Genomic DNA, 18,946 nt, shown 5'->3' with positions numbered 1-18,946 from the left:
AGAAAAGTAAGAATATTTGAAAATAGCAAATTTCCAACTTTTAACTCCATTGTTAGGTTGCCAGGTCCTTTATGAACACTGAGATTGTTAGAACTGCAAATAAAGTAGAATAGAATGTTGAAGTGGCTTATGTTGAAGTCTGCTGATAGACAACATAAAGGTATGTTATGTAAGAAATTTTCTGTCTAAATATAGTTCAAATAACGAAGGAAATGAAAAAAGAAAGATGAATGTATTCAAGACTTTCTTTAGAGGAAAGAAAGTTAGCTTTAAAAATAGATAGTAGACATTTTGTCAAGAAGTTGTGTTAGAATAGGTGCTATTGAGATGGATATGTGGGAAAGTGGAAGAAGTAATAATTGTAGAGCACTCATGCTGTGTTATGCACCTTATACAATTTATCTTGTATAATCGTTGTTTATTGTTAGCCTGAGAAGGTGGGTAGCAATGTGCACATTTTCACAAATAAAGGGAGAAAAGAAATCTTTTTCTCAAGCTCCTAGAATAGAACACTTGAAGTCAGATCCATAGAATGTCATACCTTGTTGTCTGCCCCCTGCTGATAAGGGATGCAAAAGTTTCCAGTATTTTGGAAAAAGGGGCATTGGAAGAGAAATTGTAGAGAGAGCAAATTCATAAATATTGCCTGGTTAATTCCATTTTATTTTCATTTCTCACAAAACAAAATAGATGTTTTGATGGTGACATTACCAGGGAATTTTATGTTTTCAGCTGGATGTTGCAAGTCTTTGTGTGATCATCCTCCAAATCTCACAACATCCCTTCCATTTAATTATAATCTATTGACTGTATTGTTCCGTTTTACAGACAATGACAATATTTATTTGCATCCATTAAAAAACATAAATCTGAGCATTTTTAAAGATCACATCAAACTTGAGAGAAAGACTGTACCTCAACAGAGAGAAGAAATAGAAGACATGGACACTGCCTCTTAAGAACATAAAATCTAATTGTTGAGGCAGGTCAAACTAAGAAATATAAATGCATTTGAGACTCATATAATAAAGCACAACACAAAGGTAGACTGATAGAAATTTCATTGCAGATAAGGCCCGAAGATCCAGACTGATGATAAGCCTAAAGCTGGTAGAGGACAATCACCACTGGATTCTACCACAGAAGGCTGCAAACACACCTGAGGATTTTTACTAAAATTACAAAAGTAAGGGATTTTGGTAAATTTTGTTTCATAGGCAGTGTATTATCCAATTATAAGTAAGCTGATATTTTTGTTTTCTTTTGAAGTTGTTAGATTCTGGGTAAAAATCACACTCTACAATAAATAGAAGCAATAGCTTATCATAGATTTAATATCCACCTCCTATAATAGAACATTTTTACAATAATTGATATTCATTTATTCTTTTATTAAAATATATTTATTGCATGTCTGCTGTTTACTAGGCATTGAGTAGGGAACAAAGCATGCTGTTTTCATATTTTAATATTGAATATTATAGATCATAAGAGTCTAAAACAAGAAACAGAGTTTTCCAAAGTGATTTTCAAAGCACTAATTCTGCAAGATGCTCCCCATCCCTAAAGGGCGCCATGGCCAAATCCATTTGGTAAACATTGCAATGACTGAGAAAACCTATGGGAAAGAAGGTCCCTCTGACTTCGTCAAACCCAAAACACTTTTTTTTTTTTTAAACCAAGGAGCATCGATTAATATTCTGTTGCGTGAAACATTCTAGGTGAGATATCAGCTCAGAGCAGGCCTATTTTGGAGTACTAATTCAGTAGGTCAAAGATGTGAGAACAAGTAGGCAGATGCCATGTTCTGGAAGAATTAGCAGAAGAGGAGAAAAATCTTTTTTGTTTCTTTCATTTTTTGAGACAGGGTTTTGCTCTGCTGCCCAAGCTGGAATGCAGTGATGTGATCTTGGCTTGCTGAAGCCTCTGCCTCCTGGGATCAAGTAATTCTCCTGCCTCAGCCTCCCAACTAGCCGGGACTACAAGAATGTGCCACCATGCCATGCTAATTTTTGAATTTTTTTGTAGAGATGGGGTTTCACCATGTTTCCCAGGTTGGTCTTGAACTCCTGGGTTCAAGTGATCCTCCTCCCTCAGCCTCCTAAAGTGCTGGGATTATAAGTGTTAGCCACCACTCCCAGCCTGGCAAAGTCTTTTAAGTGTGTTACCACTCTGCCACTAAGAGATCAAGCGTATAGTTATTTGGAGTAAAATAAACTATGGTGGAGGACATTGCTCCATAGGCTCTAAAGTCATAGAAACTCCTTCCTTCCTTCCATCTTTCCCTCCCTCCCTCCCTTCCTTCCTTTCTTTCTTTTCTTCCTTCCCTTCCTCCCTCCCCCAGGAAAGATACATACCTATAGGGAGCTATAATCTAGTTACTCATAATGAATTCTTTCCAAGAAGGTACATGAATAGTAAACTTTTTCAGGTTTCCCATATCTAAATATGTCTTATTTTACTTTCACAATTGTAGGATAATTAGGCTGAGGATAGAATTCTAGATTCAAATAATGTTCCATCAAAGGGTTGAATATATTGTTACATTTCTTTCTAGCATCTGGTGTTGGTAATGAGAAATCTGGAATTCTGATTTTTTTTTCTTTTGTTTGTTAATAATTTGTTTCTCTGAAAATTTTTAGAATTTTCTGGGCAACTTTATCTCCCTGTAGTTGTATCTATTTTACAGCTGGATTTTGTTTATTTTAATCTACTATCTTTCACCTTGATCAATATTGTCAGAGTTTTGTGTTATTTACTACTCTAAAAAACAAACAAACAACAAACAAAAAAACTTAGACTATCCTAAAAGCTAATAAACATGTAAAAAGATACTCAGCATCATTCAGAATCATAGAATACATTAAATGGAACAGAATTGTAGTTGTTAGATAACAGAGATCTGGGAGTGAACAAAGGAGAAAGCATTAAATCAAACAAACAATGAAAGGTTTCATTTTTATTAATAAAATAAATAAATAAAATAAATAAAATTTTTATTAATCCTTTCCTCTCTGTTCATTTCCCCACCTCTCTCTCATTTATTTATCTATTTGTTTGCCTGTCTGTCTACCTACCTACCTAAGACAAAAAGATCTCCCTCTCCTCTCCTTTCTATCTTCTAACCCTGCCCCTCTCTCTCTGTTTTTGTTTCTCTCTCTCAGATCACTATCATTCCAGGGAATCCAGCTACCATGGTGAGTAGCACTACAGAGATGCCCACGTAGCAAAGAATTGAAACCTCTAAACAATATCCATGTAAGTAAGTTTGGAAATGGATTCTTAGTCAGCCTAACCTTAGGATAACTGTGGCCCCAGGCAATAGCTGGACTGGAATCTCATAGAGATTTTGCACCAAAACCACTTAGCTCATCTGCTACCCAATTCCAGGCCCAGAGATACCCTGAGATTTTTTTAAAAAGTTTGAAGATTTAGGCTACGAAGTTTTGGATAATTTGTTACACAGCAGTTTATAAGTAATACATCCAGGAAATCAACTCTTAGGTACATATCCTAGGAATACCTGAACAGGTGCCTGAGCATATTCCCTGAAGCACTATTTATGGTACAAATAAGATGGAGGCAAATAGATCTTCATCACTATCAGAATAAAATAAGTAAAATATGAAAAATTCAAATAACATAATAAAACCATGCCCAAAGAGTTAAAGAAAATACTAACTAATAGAAATCCTTGAGTTTGCGGGATAGTAGATAAGAAAGCAAACAACTTGTTGAAACGTTGAGACACTATCACTATCTGCTTGTAAGATAACAAAACTGGCTACTCTCAGAACCAATATGGCCAACTGGAGTTTATGCAGAATGAGCTTGCAGACATCACATGTTTTATACGAACTCACCCTGAATTTGCACGAGACCCATGAAGAAGCATGAAAAAGTAACTGCACCCAGAAGGAACCTCCAGGCCTCTGCTTTCCTTCCACAAATTACCTATTAATTCTCAGACTCCACCCTCTAAATCTTTTCTAATACAATTATTGCCTTAAAGTCAGCAGGGGGAGACAAATTCGAGCTAGACTCCTGTCTTCTTGGTCGACTTGCAATAAAAAGCTTCTCTTTTCTGAAGAACCTGGTGTGATAATATTGGCTTTTAGTGCATTTGGGCAGCAAGCATCATTTACTTGCTAACAATAATACTGTAATCAAACACTAGATGAAACGAACTAGATTGGACAGATGGATCTTCAAAACATAATAAATTGTGCAAAAAAAGTTACATAAATAATCATTTGTAACAAAATACTTAAGAGATAAAACAAACTTAGAGAGAACTGACATTTAAGTTTAGAAACAATCAGTTTATTATTTATTTTATAAGTAATCACAGATATAGAAATACAAATATGTTTCCTGATTATGAAAGAGAAGAACAAAAATAAAATAAGACTAAAATTGAGAAATGAATATGGGATACACAAAGACCTTTGATAATGCCTTCCCATGAACTGAGGAGTATCTAAACTCTCTTCTGTGTAACTGAGGTCCAATAATACTTTAACATAGTACATGAAGATGTGAACCAGTGTTACAAGCTCACTTATAAACATAAATTCGAAAAATTCTGAACAAAAAAATGAGCTGGGTATTAGAATAATAATTGCATAATAGTAAAGAATTGTTTATTCTAAGAATGCAAATCAGTATTAGAAAATATGCTATTTTAATGTATTAGCAGAGTAAAGAAAAATATAAGGTAACTAAATTTGATGCATTTGATTAAATACTTTAATATTTATCTATCTTTCAATCAGTCTATCTAATAAAGTTTCATATATAGGGCTGGGTGTGGTGGCTCATGCCTGTAATCTCAGCACTTTGGGAGGCCAAGGTGGGCAGATCACAAAGTTAGGAGATCGAGACCATCCTGGCTAACACAGTGAAACCCTGTCTCTACTAAAAATACAAAAAAAATTAACTGGGCCGGTGGCTCATGCCTGTAATCCCAGCACCTTGGGAGGCCAAGGTGAGTGGATCTCATGAGTTCAGGAGTGCAAGACCATCCTGGGCAACATGGTGAAACTCCATCTCTACTAAAACACAAAAAATTAGCTGGGTGTGGTGGTGCATGCCTGTAGTCCCAGCTACTAGGGAGGCTGAAGCACGAGAATTGCTTGAGTGGAGGTTGGAGTGAGCCGAGATCATGCCACTGCACTCCAGCTTGGGCTGCAGAGGGAGATTCCATCTCAAAAACAAAAACAAACAAACAAAAAAAGAATGGGATGCTGTTTCATAATGGAATTTCATAGAGTACATTGAAAGAAAAAAGCAAATGTGTGAGGAAGAAAATATGCATAAGGATAGCCAAAGAAGTTTTAAAGACACAATTATAGTAAAGGAGTCTTCCCTTAGGAGATATCTAGCATGCTATCAACTATAGTAGTAAAAACAGTACAGTCATAGTGTAGAAACAGGCAAACAAAGATATAGAATAGAGGTTATACAAGTAGACCCAGATGTGATGGGTGCACCCAAATCTCGGAAATCACTACTAAAGAACTTATTCATATAACAAAACACCACGTGTTCCCTAAAAATGTATTGAAATAAAAAATTTTAAAAAATGTATAATCTGTTCTTTTAAAAAAGAAGTAGACCCGTATGTAGATAAATTTTCACTTTATAATAAAGGCAATTTTAAATTGGTAGAAAAAAAGATAGCCTACAAATTGTTCAAGTTATTTTGAACAATTAGCTATCCACTTGGAAAAAATAATGTAATCTTCAGACCTTACATCATGCTCTACAATGAATTCTAGATTATTTTAATAGTTAATTATAACCAAAATTATAAAAAGCCTTTGTGAAAAAAAGTTTTTAACTTTTATGTGGTAAAAACCTTCTTGTAAGAGATACGAAGCACAGAAGCTATAAAAAGGAAAAGGAATTGATTTATTTTTATGTTCAGTTTTACACTTAGTGTTGAAAAGTACAGACTTTGCAGCCAGAGTGCCTATTGTTTAGATTCTGGTTCCTCAACTTGGTTATATGGCTTTGGGTAAGTTTGTGATTGCTCAATGTCTCAGACTTTTACCAGTACACACCTCGGATTTTTACCTGTAAATTAGAGATGGTAATAGTACCTTCCTCATAGGACCAGTTTTAAGCCATACATGAGTTCATATGTAAAGTACTTTAGAAAGTACCTGGCTCATAGTAAATATTATATATATGTTTGCTACTATTAAAAAGATAAGTTGAGAAAAAGTTATTTATAATATACAAAATCCACATCCAGAATATGAGACAAACTCTAACAAGTCATTAAAAAATCCCAATAGAAAAATAGGTAAAAGATATGAACACACAATTTACAGAAGAAAAGATTATGTGACCATACATACTTACACTAAAAATAAGAGAAATGCAATTTAAAAGCTTTCAAAATGACAGTAAAAAAGATTTATGTTATCGAGTGTTGCCAAAGATATGAAGAAATATTAGTAGGACTATAACTTGCTGAAACATTTTGAAAGACAATCTGGAAGTATCTGTAAAATATAAATGGCCTTTCATTATTTACAACAATTCTACTTTTAGGAATGTATTTCATGTAAACATGCTGACATGTGTACAAATATGTGTACATAAAGGTTTTTTTTTCCAATATTATTTACAACAGAGAAAGAATTATAAATGACCTAAGTGTCTGTCCCCATGGAGGGGATCCAATAAAGTATCTTTCATTCATTCAATAAAGACAATGCAACTTTTAGAATAAGATAGTCCTATACACATACTTCAAGTTCTATTTCAAATGTAAAAATCCTGTTATGAATTATTACACCCTTATTTAAAAATAAATTTAATGTTAATGTTTATACATATGTAAATGTATAGAAAATTAACTGGGTGTCTAACTTCCCAAATGTAATACTACTAATAACTAGAAATTGGAAGAAGAGTGTGGAGAGGGCTGCTAAATGTAGATAAGGGCATGGGAATTAAAGTTTTTTCAGAAGTGAAGCAGGATAGAGAAAGCACAAATACAAGACATAGCTTCTTTTCTCAATAACAATATAATATAGAATGGGTGATAAAACAAATTATTAAAATGTATTTATTCAAAAAATCTATCTACACCCAGAGCTATACCTATCAATATAGAATTACCATGAAGATCAAATGAGAGAATACATATAAAGGGCTTACCTGGCACCCTCTGTAAATATTTACAAAATATATATATATACACACACACACACTCACATATACATATATAAATTTTATTGTAAAGAATTAAAAAAAATGATGCTACTGGCAAAGGCTGACTTTTTTCTCCTGTGCATCAGTACAGTTCCATAGAACTCACCATCTGATATCCTCCTTGCTCATATGTTTATTTCTGTACAATCTGTTTCTGTCCACTACAATGAAGCTCAACAACTGCTGGGAGTTATTTTGTTACATACTGTTTCCTCACTGCTTGGAATAAGGCTTGGCACACAGTTAGAACTCAGAAAAGTTTCCTTGAATCATAATTCCTTTCTGCCAGTACTTATCTCATACTGATTAATGTATTTCTTGCTATGGTGAATGCTTGAGTGATAATCCCTAGCTACTTCCCAAGAAAACATTTCAAAACAGGAATTTTAGTTCTATGCTTTCACTAATATCTTAACTTGCTAAAAACATTTGACCAAATTCAACGGTTATCAAAAGCAAGCTTCATGGGCTGTTTTGCCAAAACAACAAATAAATGAATATTTTGAATAGATGTAGACTTGTTCTTTCTGTGAAATATCTATCCAAATGGGAATGAGTAAAATGAAATGGTATTGATTCTCAGAATCCCAGAGCAGCATCTGGGCTTGCCAATTGCAGACAGGCATCATTGAAGAAAAGATGCTTGCCTTCGACTTTCTAATATAAACTATCTAGAGTGACCAGAGGAAATATGAAAATACTAATTGGCAATGTTTGTTTAAATTAATGCCAGAGTGTTTTTCTTTTATCTTCTCTTGGAAAGAATTCTGTTATCAAAGTAGGCTTTGTTCAGGGAAAAACAAATGTATGTTAAGCAAAAGGCTTCACAGTTTAATTTCCTCTTGCAAAAAGTATGAAAATCTACTGTGGGTTGAATTCCAGACAACACTGTTGGTGGCTTGTGTGTCATCAGGTCTTTGGGATCAATGGCTGCAGACTGCAAAATCTTGGAAATTATAATTACAAAGACAAGGCAGTTGAAGATAGCTTGATGTGAATACCTGCTGTTTACCCCTTATTCTTTGGTCATGTTTATCTTTTACTTATTCATTGGTAAGAACTCTTTATATATCTGAATATTAATTCTTTACTATTCATCTTCCAAATACTTTTTAGCAAACTTATTTTCTGCTTTAAAATTTATGTATGGTATGTTTATTTTTTATATAGAATGTTTCCATTTTTATGTAGATAATCCTGTAATTTTTTATGTTGTTCTAGTTTCTGGCTTAATTTTCATGTTGAGAAAGAGCATTCCAAACCCAAAATAATTAAAGTGATTATCTGTATTCTCTTCTATTGCTTTTATGGCTTTGTTACTAAAATTAAATATTTAATAAATCTATAATTTAGTGTACAGTGAGTATTGATCATTTTTTTAAAAATGGTTTTACATTTCTCAATAATGTTTCTATTATTAAAGAACAAAATTTATATTATACCTTTTTGATTCACTAAATTGACATGTATACTTGAGTCTTTTTATTTTTATTTTATTATTATTATTTTTTGAGATGGAGTTTCACTCTTGTCACCCAGGCTGGAGTACAGTGGCGTGGATCTTGGCTCACTGCAACCTCCACCTCCCAGGTTCAAGCGATTCTCCTGCCTCAGCTTCCCAAGTAGCTAGAATTACAGGTGCAGGCCACCACCCAGCTAATTCTTTTATATTTTTCGTAAGGATGGGGTTTTGCCATGTTGGCCAGGCTGATCTCGATCTCCTGCCTCAGGTGACCTGCCCGCCTCGGCCTCCCAAAGTGCTGGAATTACAGGCCTGAGCCACCATGCCTGGCCCTTGAGTCTTTTTAGGAACTGTTAGTTCATTTCTCGATCTTTTTGTCAAGCATATTATTTTAATATCTATTAGGGAAAATCTTTTATTTCCAGAATTATTCTAGCTGTTTTTACATGTTTATTCTTCTAAATGGGTTTTTAAAAAATCCCTTTTTAAAAATAAGTATATGACTACATTCTTATTGTAACATTTAAAACAAAATATAGAATGACATATGATAATCTCCTCTTCTTACTTCCCTATTCTACTTTTCTTCCCAGAAGTAATAATGGCTAATACTTTTCAGTGTATGTTTCTAGAACATTTTCTATGCATTTACTTAAACATATATGCTTATGTATATTTTAACATCAATGGAAGCATATAATAATTATTGCTGTGGGCTTTTTAAATTTTGTATTTCTGATAGATCTATGTCAGTATATAGCATTTTTCCTCATTGTTTTAGCAAGATACACATACACATATATTTATGAAGATACAAATGCACATATCTTCATAAAGATATTTGTTGACCCGAGTGATATGCTACACACACACACACACATATTTTGCCATAACACACAAGGCTCTTCATAATGGAATCACCATTGGAATCATAATGAAATCATGTTGTACGAGTATCTTTTTTTCTGCATTTCTTTTAGATTCTTAGAAGTGGAATTGTTAAGACATGGGATATGAGCATTTGATAAACTATTAAATTGCCTTCCAAAAAGGATTGCAACATTTACTCTTCTGTAAAAAAATACATAGGAATCCCTATTTTTCCACTCGTGTACCAGTTTTTAAAAATCATTATCTAATGTATGACTTCTATTTTGAATTTTTATAGAGGAGAATCAATAGATTAGTTGCTTCAGAAGCTATTATGACGTACAAAAGCAACTAATGTAAAACATAAAATAGAATTCCTATACTTCAAATTACTAGGGGTGAAGTATACCTTAGCAAACACAGATAATGTAACAAAAATAGAGTATAAAGAAACATTTCAGTGCCATAAGAAGAAAAAGCAAAAAACCAGTAACATAAAAATAAGACCAAATATTTTCCTCATCTTAGTAAGTGTGAATGGGACACCTATCTAATAAAAAAGGAAAATAAAGCACATCAAAACAAACAAATAAAAAGCAATACACACATTTAGTGAGGCAGAAAGGCTAAGGAAATCACAAAGTTATATCTGACAAAAATAAAATTGAATTCAAGGTGAAAAGTATTAACATTCGGAGGCCTTTTTCTTGCAATAAGCACTACATGTTACACAATGTATAAAACTTTATCATCAACATTTTGCAACAAACAAATGTAGAACTGAAATGTATAAAGTAAAATACATTGGCAATCCAAATGTGTAATAGTAATTGGAGACTTTAGCACCTTTTTCTGAGTTCTTCACAGATTAAGTATATAAAAAATCAAAATTAATTTAGAAGCAATCCAAAAATATCAGTGAGATTTTATATATATAAAATATATACATATAAAACATAATATGTATTAGTGTATATTATATATAATTATACAACATATGAGATTATATGTAGCTATGTTGATAAATTATATTTATTATTTGTAAAGCAGATATTGTTGGTTGTACATCCACCTAGTAATAATTCACTCTTCTTTCTGGTTAACAGAATGCCAATGTGGGCATCTTTGCTAACAGCAGTGTATGAACTATGATGGGTCTAAGTTGATGATAACAATCTGATTCTGACTTGTTAGTAATTGTTGGGTGTGTGAGATCAAAGGGAAAACACTTTCCGGCCTTCTAGAAAATATTTTTATCCCTGACATGAGACTTGTGAGAACACTTCTTTTTCCCTTCTTGCTTTTGGACATGTTTGTGACATAAAATGACACTGGGAATTGCTGTAATCTAATTGTCTTGGGTCCATGAGGGCAGACACTGCTAATACAGGAGGTGGATAGAGCATAAGGAGAGACAGTGTCCTGGACGGTGTCATCAACTTGCACAGCAAACTCTGAAAATCTCTACTCCTGAATTTCTTAAGTGAGATAATAATTTATTATTGTTTAAGCTACATTCAATACACAAACAGAGGTCAAATTTTCAGACCACAAACCAGTATATGTGGAAATAAAGATAAGAGGGGGAGAAAACAACCATTTGAAATTTAAAAACTTTCTCATAGTGAATTACTGATTCAGAGATATTTAATCTGATGTTGTAATGTGTCTAGTAAATAACAATGGTAAAATATTCCATATCAAAACCTTTGAGACGAGGCTAAAGGTTACATAGAAGAAACGAGAAATGATAAAAATAATATGAAATGTTCAAGTTTGAAAAGAAACAAAAGGTAAGCCTAAAGACAGCAGAATAGAATCAATGATGGTAAATTGGATAAAAGAAAATAAATTGATAAAATAGCTGATTGTTTTAAAATGTTAAATACTTGTTAGCATAATAAAACATTGTGCAAAATCATCTAATAATTATCTTTTTCTCCTCTGACTGTAGAAATCATTTAAATCATAATTCTATATTTTTTCTGTGTTCTCTCATTAGATTACATCTTTAATCTTTATAAAAATGTGCACAGGTGATCACTATATGTGAGGCTGTGACAGCTAATTTTATGTGTCAGTTTGACTGGGTTAAGAGATGTCTGGATAGCTGGTAAAATATTGTTTCTGGGTGTGTCTGTGACGATATTTCTAGAAGAGATGAGCATTTGAATCGATAAACTGAGTGAAAAAGATCCACCCTCACCAACGTGAGTGGGCATTGTCCAAACTGTAGAGGCCCTGAATAGAACCTAAAGGTGGAGCAAGAGTGAATTCTCTTTGTACTTTAGCTGGGACATTCATCTTCTCCTGCCCTTGGACATCAAAGCTCCTGGTTCTCAGGCCTTTGGATTTAGGACTTACACCAGTGGCACCGAACCCAGTTCTCAGGTCTTTGGCCTCTGAATGGAAGTGTGTCCGGAATTGGTGGGTTCTTGGTTTCACTGACTTCAAGAATGAAGCCGTGGACCCTCGCAGTGTTACAGTTCTTTTTTTTTTTTTTTTTTGAGACGGAGTCTCGCTCTGTCGCCCAGGCTGGAGTGCAGTGGCCGGATCTCAGCTCACTGCAAGCTCCGCCTCCCAGGTTCCCGCCATTCTCCTGCCTCAGCCTCCCGAGTAGCTGGGACTACAGGCGCCCACAACCGCGCCTGGCTAATTTTTTGTATTTTTAGTAGAGACGAGGTTTCACCGTGGTCTCGATCTCCTGACCTTGTGATCCACCCGCCTCGGCCTCCCAAAGTGCTGGGATTACAGGCGTGAGCCACCGCGCCCGGCCTACAGTTCTTAAAGATTGTGTGTTCAGAGTTTCTTCTTACTGGTGGGATTGTGGTCTCCCTGACTTCAGGAGTGAAGCTGCAGACCTTCGCGGTGAGTGTTACAGCTCTTAAAGGCGTGCATCTAGAGTTGTTGGTTTCTTCTGGTGGGTTTGTGGTCTTGCTGGCCTCAGGAGTGAAGCTGCATACCTTCATGGTATTACAGCTCATAAAGGCAGCACAGACCCAAAGAGTGAGCAGCAGCGAGATTTATTGCAAAAGGCAAAAGAACAAAGCTTCTGCACCATGGACGGGACCCTAGTGGGTTGCCGTTGCTAGCTTGGGCAGCCTGCTTTTATTCCCTTATCTGACTGCACCCACATCCTGCTGATTGGTCCATTTTACAGAGAACTGATTGGTCTGTTTTGACAAGGTGCTGATTGGTGCATTTACAAACCTTGAGCTAGATACAGAGTGCTGATTGGTGCATTTACAATCCTTTAGCTAGACACAAAATTCTCCAAGTACCCACTAGATTAGCTAGACACAGAGCACTGATTGGTGCATTTACAAACCTTTAGCTAGACACAGGGTGCTGATTGGTGCATTTGCAATCCTTGAGCTAGATACAAAGTGCTGATTGGTGCATTTACAAACCTTTAGCTAGACATAAGAGTTCTCCAAATCCCCACCCAACTCAGGAGCCCAGTTGGCTTTGCCTAGGCAATACTGCCCCAAGGCCACAGGCAAAGCTGCCCACCAGTCTCCTGCCAGGTGCCCACACTCCATAGTCCTTGGGTGGTCGATGGGACCGGGCAGGGGGTGGCACCTGTCTGGAAGGCTCAGGCTGCATGGGAGCCCATCGGTGGGGGTGGGTGGGGGCTTGGGCATGGCGGGCTGCAGGTCCTGAGCCCTGACCCCTGGGGAGGTGGCTGAGGCCTGGCGAGAATTCAAGCAAGGCCAGGGTGGGCCGGCAGTGCTGGGGGACCCGAGGCACCCTCCACAGCTGCTGGCCGGGTGCTAAGCCCCTCACTGCGCAGGGCTGGTGGCGCTGGCCGGCTCTGAGTGTGGGGCCTGCTGAGCCCACCCATCTGGAACTCGCACTGGCTCCTGAGCACCACGTGCAGCCCCGGTTCCTACCAGCGCCTCTCCCTCCACACCTCCCGGCAAGTAGAGGGAGCTGCTTCTGGCCTCGGCAAGCCCAGAGAGGGGCTCCCACAGTGCAGCCCGGTGCTGAAGGGTTCCTCAAGTGCGGCCAGAGTGGATGCCAAGGCCAAGGAGGCGCCTAGAGTGAGGGAGGGCTGCTAGCATGTTGTTACCTCTCAGAAGTTACGCCAACAGCTTCCCTGGTTCTCAGGCCTTTGAACTGAGACTGAACTGCACCATAGTCTTTTCTGGGTCTCCAGAATACAGAAGGCATATCATGGGTCTTCTTGACCTCCATAATTGCATAAGTCAATTTTTAGAGTAAATCTCTATCACTACCTATCTCTATCTGGACACAAATATCCTGCTGGTTCTATTTCTCTGGAGATACATGACTAATACAGAGTCCTTGCCAATTTGAAAATTTATTTGTTAATAAAAATGTGAGAATAAAATTTCTAGATTACTTGTCCCCTTTTACACAAAAATTAAAAATACATCCTTAGTGATTTAATTATTTCAGCCTAAGTTTCTTCTTTAATAAAAAATCTATTTTTTTGTTTACAAAATTATTTATATCAGATATCTATTTGTTAGAAGATATCAGTCTAAGTGAATGAAAATATAATAGAAATTAGGCACTATGGACTTTAAGGGTTTTTTGGTTATTCTTGAAATATAATAAATTTGCAAGGATATGATTCATTATTCACAGTTTTTAAAATACTTTTTTTTTCCTGGTACATGGCAGGCCTATTTAACCAGAAGATTTATGCTTTCTTTCACTTCATGAAAATCATCTATTATTACAGCTAATGTAATTTATTTCTTCTGTATGTTCTGTTCCCTCCATAGATTTTTATTGTTTGTTTTCCCAATCTCTTTTTGTTTCTAATGATATTCATTGCAGTGCTTTTCCTCTATCCTCCTTGCTATTTTTAAACACTTAGGGTATCTTACTGACTTGATTTTGTTATTGCCAGATATGCTGGCTTTTACTTCTAATTTGGTTTTAATGTCTGTTGTGGCTGTATTCTCTTTCATAAATTCTTACTTTAGTTCTGCTTAAGAAATGTCACATAATCTTTATATTTCATAGAATTAGTTTTGGCCGGGCGCGGTGGCTCAAGCCTGTAATCCCAGCACTTTGGGAGGCCGAGACGGGCGGATCATGAGGTCAGGAGATCGAGACTATCCTGGCTAACACGGTGAAACCCCATCTCTACTAAAGAATACAAAAAACTAGCCGGGCGAAGTGGCGGGCGCCTGTGGTCCCAGCATCTCGGGAGGCTGAGGCAGGAGAATGGCGTAAACCCGGGAGGCGGAGCTTGCAGTGAGCTGAGATCCGGCCACTGCACTCCAGCCTGGGCGACAGAGCCAGACTCAGTCTCAAAAAAAAAAAAAAAAAAAAAAAAAAAAAAAAAAAAAAAAATAGTTTTAAAATCTTCTTGGGGTAAGAAGTAGTTATCTAAATGTGTTGTTCCCAGATGAAGTATGTTTTTCTGTGTTCTTCATCTATGTTTTGTTGAATAATTTTTGTACTGTTGTAACATTGCCTATTTTTCTGTCTTTTCATCATTTTATTATGGCCTTCTATTCGACACTAAACGATGTGGTATATGTTTTTGATTCCACTTCCTGTTTATCTGAAAATTATTATAGTGTTTTTCAACCATAGCTACACATTAAAATCGCTTTAAAAATAGAGATGCTTGAATTCCAACCTAGCACAATTAAATTTCAATTACTAATGATGGGCCTCAGATGACTCTATCATGCCATTGAGCTACAAGGGTAGATGTGGTTGGTTTTTATCATCTATTCATCATTTAGGGGTGAAAGAGATTCGCTTGAGGACAAGTGAGTCCAGAAATCTGGAGCTGAGAAATTGGAACAGTGTATCTTCTCCTCTCTATTCATTGAAACACTTGCACCAGAGCCTCTTCCTCAGAGTAGTTACAGATAAGCTATGACATTTTATTATCTGTAGCCATCCAAGGCTTTCAAACATAGTTGACTCTCCTTTGACATATTTATTTATGTGCCTTTAGTTTACATAATGTCAGTAATAATTATAATTGACAGATTTTTACTGCTGGAAGGAATCTTAACAGTAAAGTATTTCCATGTGAGAAGACTGAGGCATCAAAGAGTTGTTAGTTTCCCAGAGTACATAGAAATGGTGGGGTATGTACGTGAGAAGGGATTAAACATTTCAGGTACTGTTAGATGCTTTATGCACATCACATCATTGATTATATTCCAATAATCTTTTGAGATGATGGGAATGAAAATTATCAAATGCTTATTCAGCATTAACTCCCTATTATTCTACTTCCTAACAGCTTCTAGGTTTCTTCTTTAAGTGAACATCCCTTCCCTAATCAAACCCTTAGTTTCAACATTCATCAAAAATCTCCATCCATTTTCCAAAGTAATTAGTTTGGGGAAAGGCAGGAAACCTGGTACAAGTCAAGCAGTGCACAGCCTTGGTTATTTCAGATTGATCTTTTCAGAGCAAAGGTCTGGGCTTGTTTTAAGTATTTGTGAAAAACCTTGCTCCCCTCTCTTAGCCTCCTACTAGATGTGAATGAGGAGCAAATGACTCCTGTTACTACTTCCAGCAGTCAGACTGTGACCATCAGGGAAACCAGAATAAGGTAAAAGAGCAGACACAAAAATAAAGGAGAAGTAAGGGTACTGGAAAAAGAGAGAGAGAGAGAGAGAGAGAGAGAGAGAGAGAATGCACTTGATTGAACTATACCTGGAATTTTCTACTTCTGGACTTTTTCGTTAAAATGAACCAACACATTCCCTTTGTTGTTTAAGCTTTAAGTTAGATTTTTTTTCTGCCTTGCAACTAAAAGCATCATAATTCATATAAGTGGAAATCACTTGAGGTGGTACTGCATTGTCCAATACTATAGCCGTTAGCCACTTATTGCCATTTAAATTAAAATTAATTAGAATTACCAAAGTTAAAAATTCAGTTTCTCAGTTGCACTAGCTGGATGCTGGGTGCTCAATAGCCACATAAAGCTGGGGTTATCTTATTGGACAGCACAGATGTAGAGCATATCTATCATCTCAGAAATGTCTATTGGTGAGAGCTCTTCAGTAATTTGTCCATAGTTATGCAGCTGCTAAATTTCAGAACTATCATTTGAGACCAGGCTTTAGCTGCCTAGAGAAGTGTTCTTTCTATCATGCTCCATTAAGCCCCACATGATCAAGTGCATTGATAGTAGGCATTCTCTAACAAAATGGTGCCAATTGTCTTGTGTTTGCATTTTAGCTCTGTAAATATAACACAAATGAATGGTCTGTAAGACACATCTAGTCATGGCCCAGCTTGCCTCCCTTAAATTATGTAAATCCTTATCCACATTGGTTTTAACATGAGTTTCTGTGACTTTTATTATCAATATTTGTATTTCTGTTTTTTCCCCAAATTTATATCAATGGTTAAATCTTTTCAACACTTTCATTGTTATCGCTTTAATTTTTCTGAAGATTCTTCAGGAGTTTATTTTCCCTTGTGAATCTGCTAAATGTCTGTCATTGCCTTTTTATTTTCAAATACTTGCACATCAGTAAGCTTTCCCTAAGGTGAATGAGCTCTCCTCTTGACAGAGACTATGACATGAACAGAAAAATAGTACAAACTCCTCCATCCATGTCTGAAAATGAATTTGACAAAGCTTATTAATACCAGTAGCCTTCTGGCCATTTTAAAATCTAAGCATTCTGTTCATCGGCAGTAAAGCTTATTTCTTCTTGATTTGCTTTTAAATAAATAACCTATTGAACATTTGAAGTGCTTGCTGGTTATCAAAGTTGGAATTAATTGCACTGAATTACTCCAGGCAGATGAATAAAGCTGCCTATTTCAGCAGAATTCTATCCTAATGGACATTTTGTGGTACTATTGGAAATAATACTGAACATAAATGAAATAAAGATTTAGTTTCAAGCATGACTAAGTTCAGAGTCATGTTAACTAATAGATAATATATGATTTTAATCTTTGAATCTTTAAAAGTTTGTATTTTTAACATTTATGGTATATTCTAGTTGCTTTTAAATAAATATAAAATGAAGACACATATGTCAAAAATGCCTTCCTAAATCACTTTATTGTGCAAATTACATAAATATTCTACCAATTTTTGCTCCTTGTAATATTTAAATTTTGGTAGAAGTTATAAGATTTTGTATTACAGCAAACTGCATTAGGCATTGGTGTTCAAGAACAGGAAGTAATATTAATCCTGGGTTCAACTATGCTCTGTTATTTTGATATCATTGCTAAGTTGCTTCATTGGAAATGGTGCTTCTATAACAGAGAGCTCAATTAAGGTTAATTAGCAGAAAGGACTTGACATCCATGATTAATAACCCAACTACTACACACTGATATTTTTGAACCATGTATCTAGCACCAGGTGTGATCTTGATGGAGTAATTGAAGTAATAAAGTGTTTTTTTTTTCTATATGCTTATTCAGCTGAATGAAACGCTAAGTGAGCCTTAGTTATATTCAAAATAATTTTGTCATTTATTTTTAAATGATGATGTTTACCTCCCATAAGACTATCACAGTGAAATGGTTACGAGGAGGTATTCAGAGTCATTATAAGATATGTAGTCCCTCTATTTCTCACATTTTTATTTTGCTTCATTCATACACAGACATATATGAAAGGTTACTTTATTTCTGACATTTTTACGTTGTTTCATTCACAGAGCCCTTTATTATTGCAGCAAACCTTAGTGTCCTTCCAAATTAAAGAGAAGTGTAAGAAAATGGGAGCTACACATAGAGCAGAACACATCTGAATATGTAGTTCCTCGGTCACACAACCATGGAAGTGAAATATGACACATTCTCAGCAGTTGAAATTACCCTGAGCATTTTATTCCTTTTTAAAACATTTTGGCTTGTTTTCCTCCAGAGGAATTAAGCAGAGAAAGAAATATAAGGCATCCAAATTGGAAAGAAGGAAGTCAAGTTGTCCCTGTTTGCAGATGACATAATCTCATGTACAGAAAATCCTAAAGATGCCACCAAAAAAGCATTACAACTAATAAATACATTTAGTAAAGTTGCAGGATACAAAAGCAAATATAAAATCAGTAACATTTCTATATGTGAATAGAGAACTATGTGAAAAAAGAAATCAAGAAAACAATGCCATTTACAATAGCTACAAAAAAATACCTAAAAATTAAACAAGAAAGGGGAAGATCTTTACACTGAAAACCATAAAACATTGATAAAAGAAATTGAAAAGAACACAAAGATGGAAAGATATACTCTTGGAATAATTCATATTGTTAAAATATTTATACCACCCAAAGCAATCTACAAATTTAATGCAATCCCTATCAAAATACCAATTATATTATTCACACAAATAGAAAATACAGTACTAAAATTCATATGGAACCACAAAACAGTCTCAAGAAAAGAGCCCTAATAGCCAAA

At 35.5% G+C, this 18,946-nt stretch overlaps 2 long non-coding RNA genes across 7 annotated transcripts in view; one reads left to right on the top strand and one right to left on the bottom strand.

Annotated features, from left to right (window-relative positions):
- LOC103882257 overlaps nt 1-4,794 on the top strand; it is a 90,971-nt gene extending 86,177 nt beyond the window's left edge. Inside the window, exons 4-5 of one of the 3 annotated variants that reach the window (XR_002520510.2) lie at nt 1,070-1,186; nt 3,165-4,794. This is a non-coding gene — a long non-coding RNA (uncharacterized LOC103882257). Of the gene's footprint in view, nt 1-1,069; nt 1,886-3,164 lie in introns of those variants that run through there. The other 2 variants (XR_004182248.1, XR_004182247.1) reach the window with 2 other exon arrangements.
- Nucleotides 1-18,946, bottom strand: part of LOC110742632 — a 288,855-nt gene that overhangs the window by 62,613 nt on the left and 207,296 nt on the right. The gene's annotated exons all lie outside the window — the stretch shown is intronic.

The sequence above is a fragment of the Papio anubis genome, chromosome 2 (assembly GCF_008728515.1).
Source record: "Papio anubis isolate 15944 chromosome 2, Panubis1.0, whole genome shotgun sequence".
In the NCBI taxonomy this organism is placed as follows: Eukaryota; Metazoa; Chordata; class Mammalia; order Primates; family Cercopithecidae; genus Papio; species Papio anubis.
The sequence above is the reverse complement of the archived record's forward strand: the minus strand, read 5'-3'. Positions and strand labels throughout refer to the sequence as shown.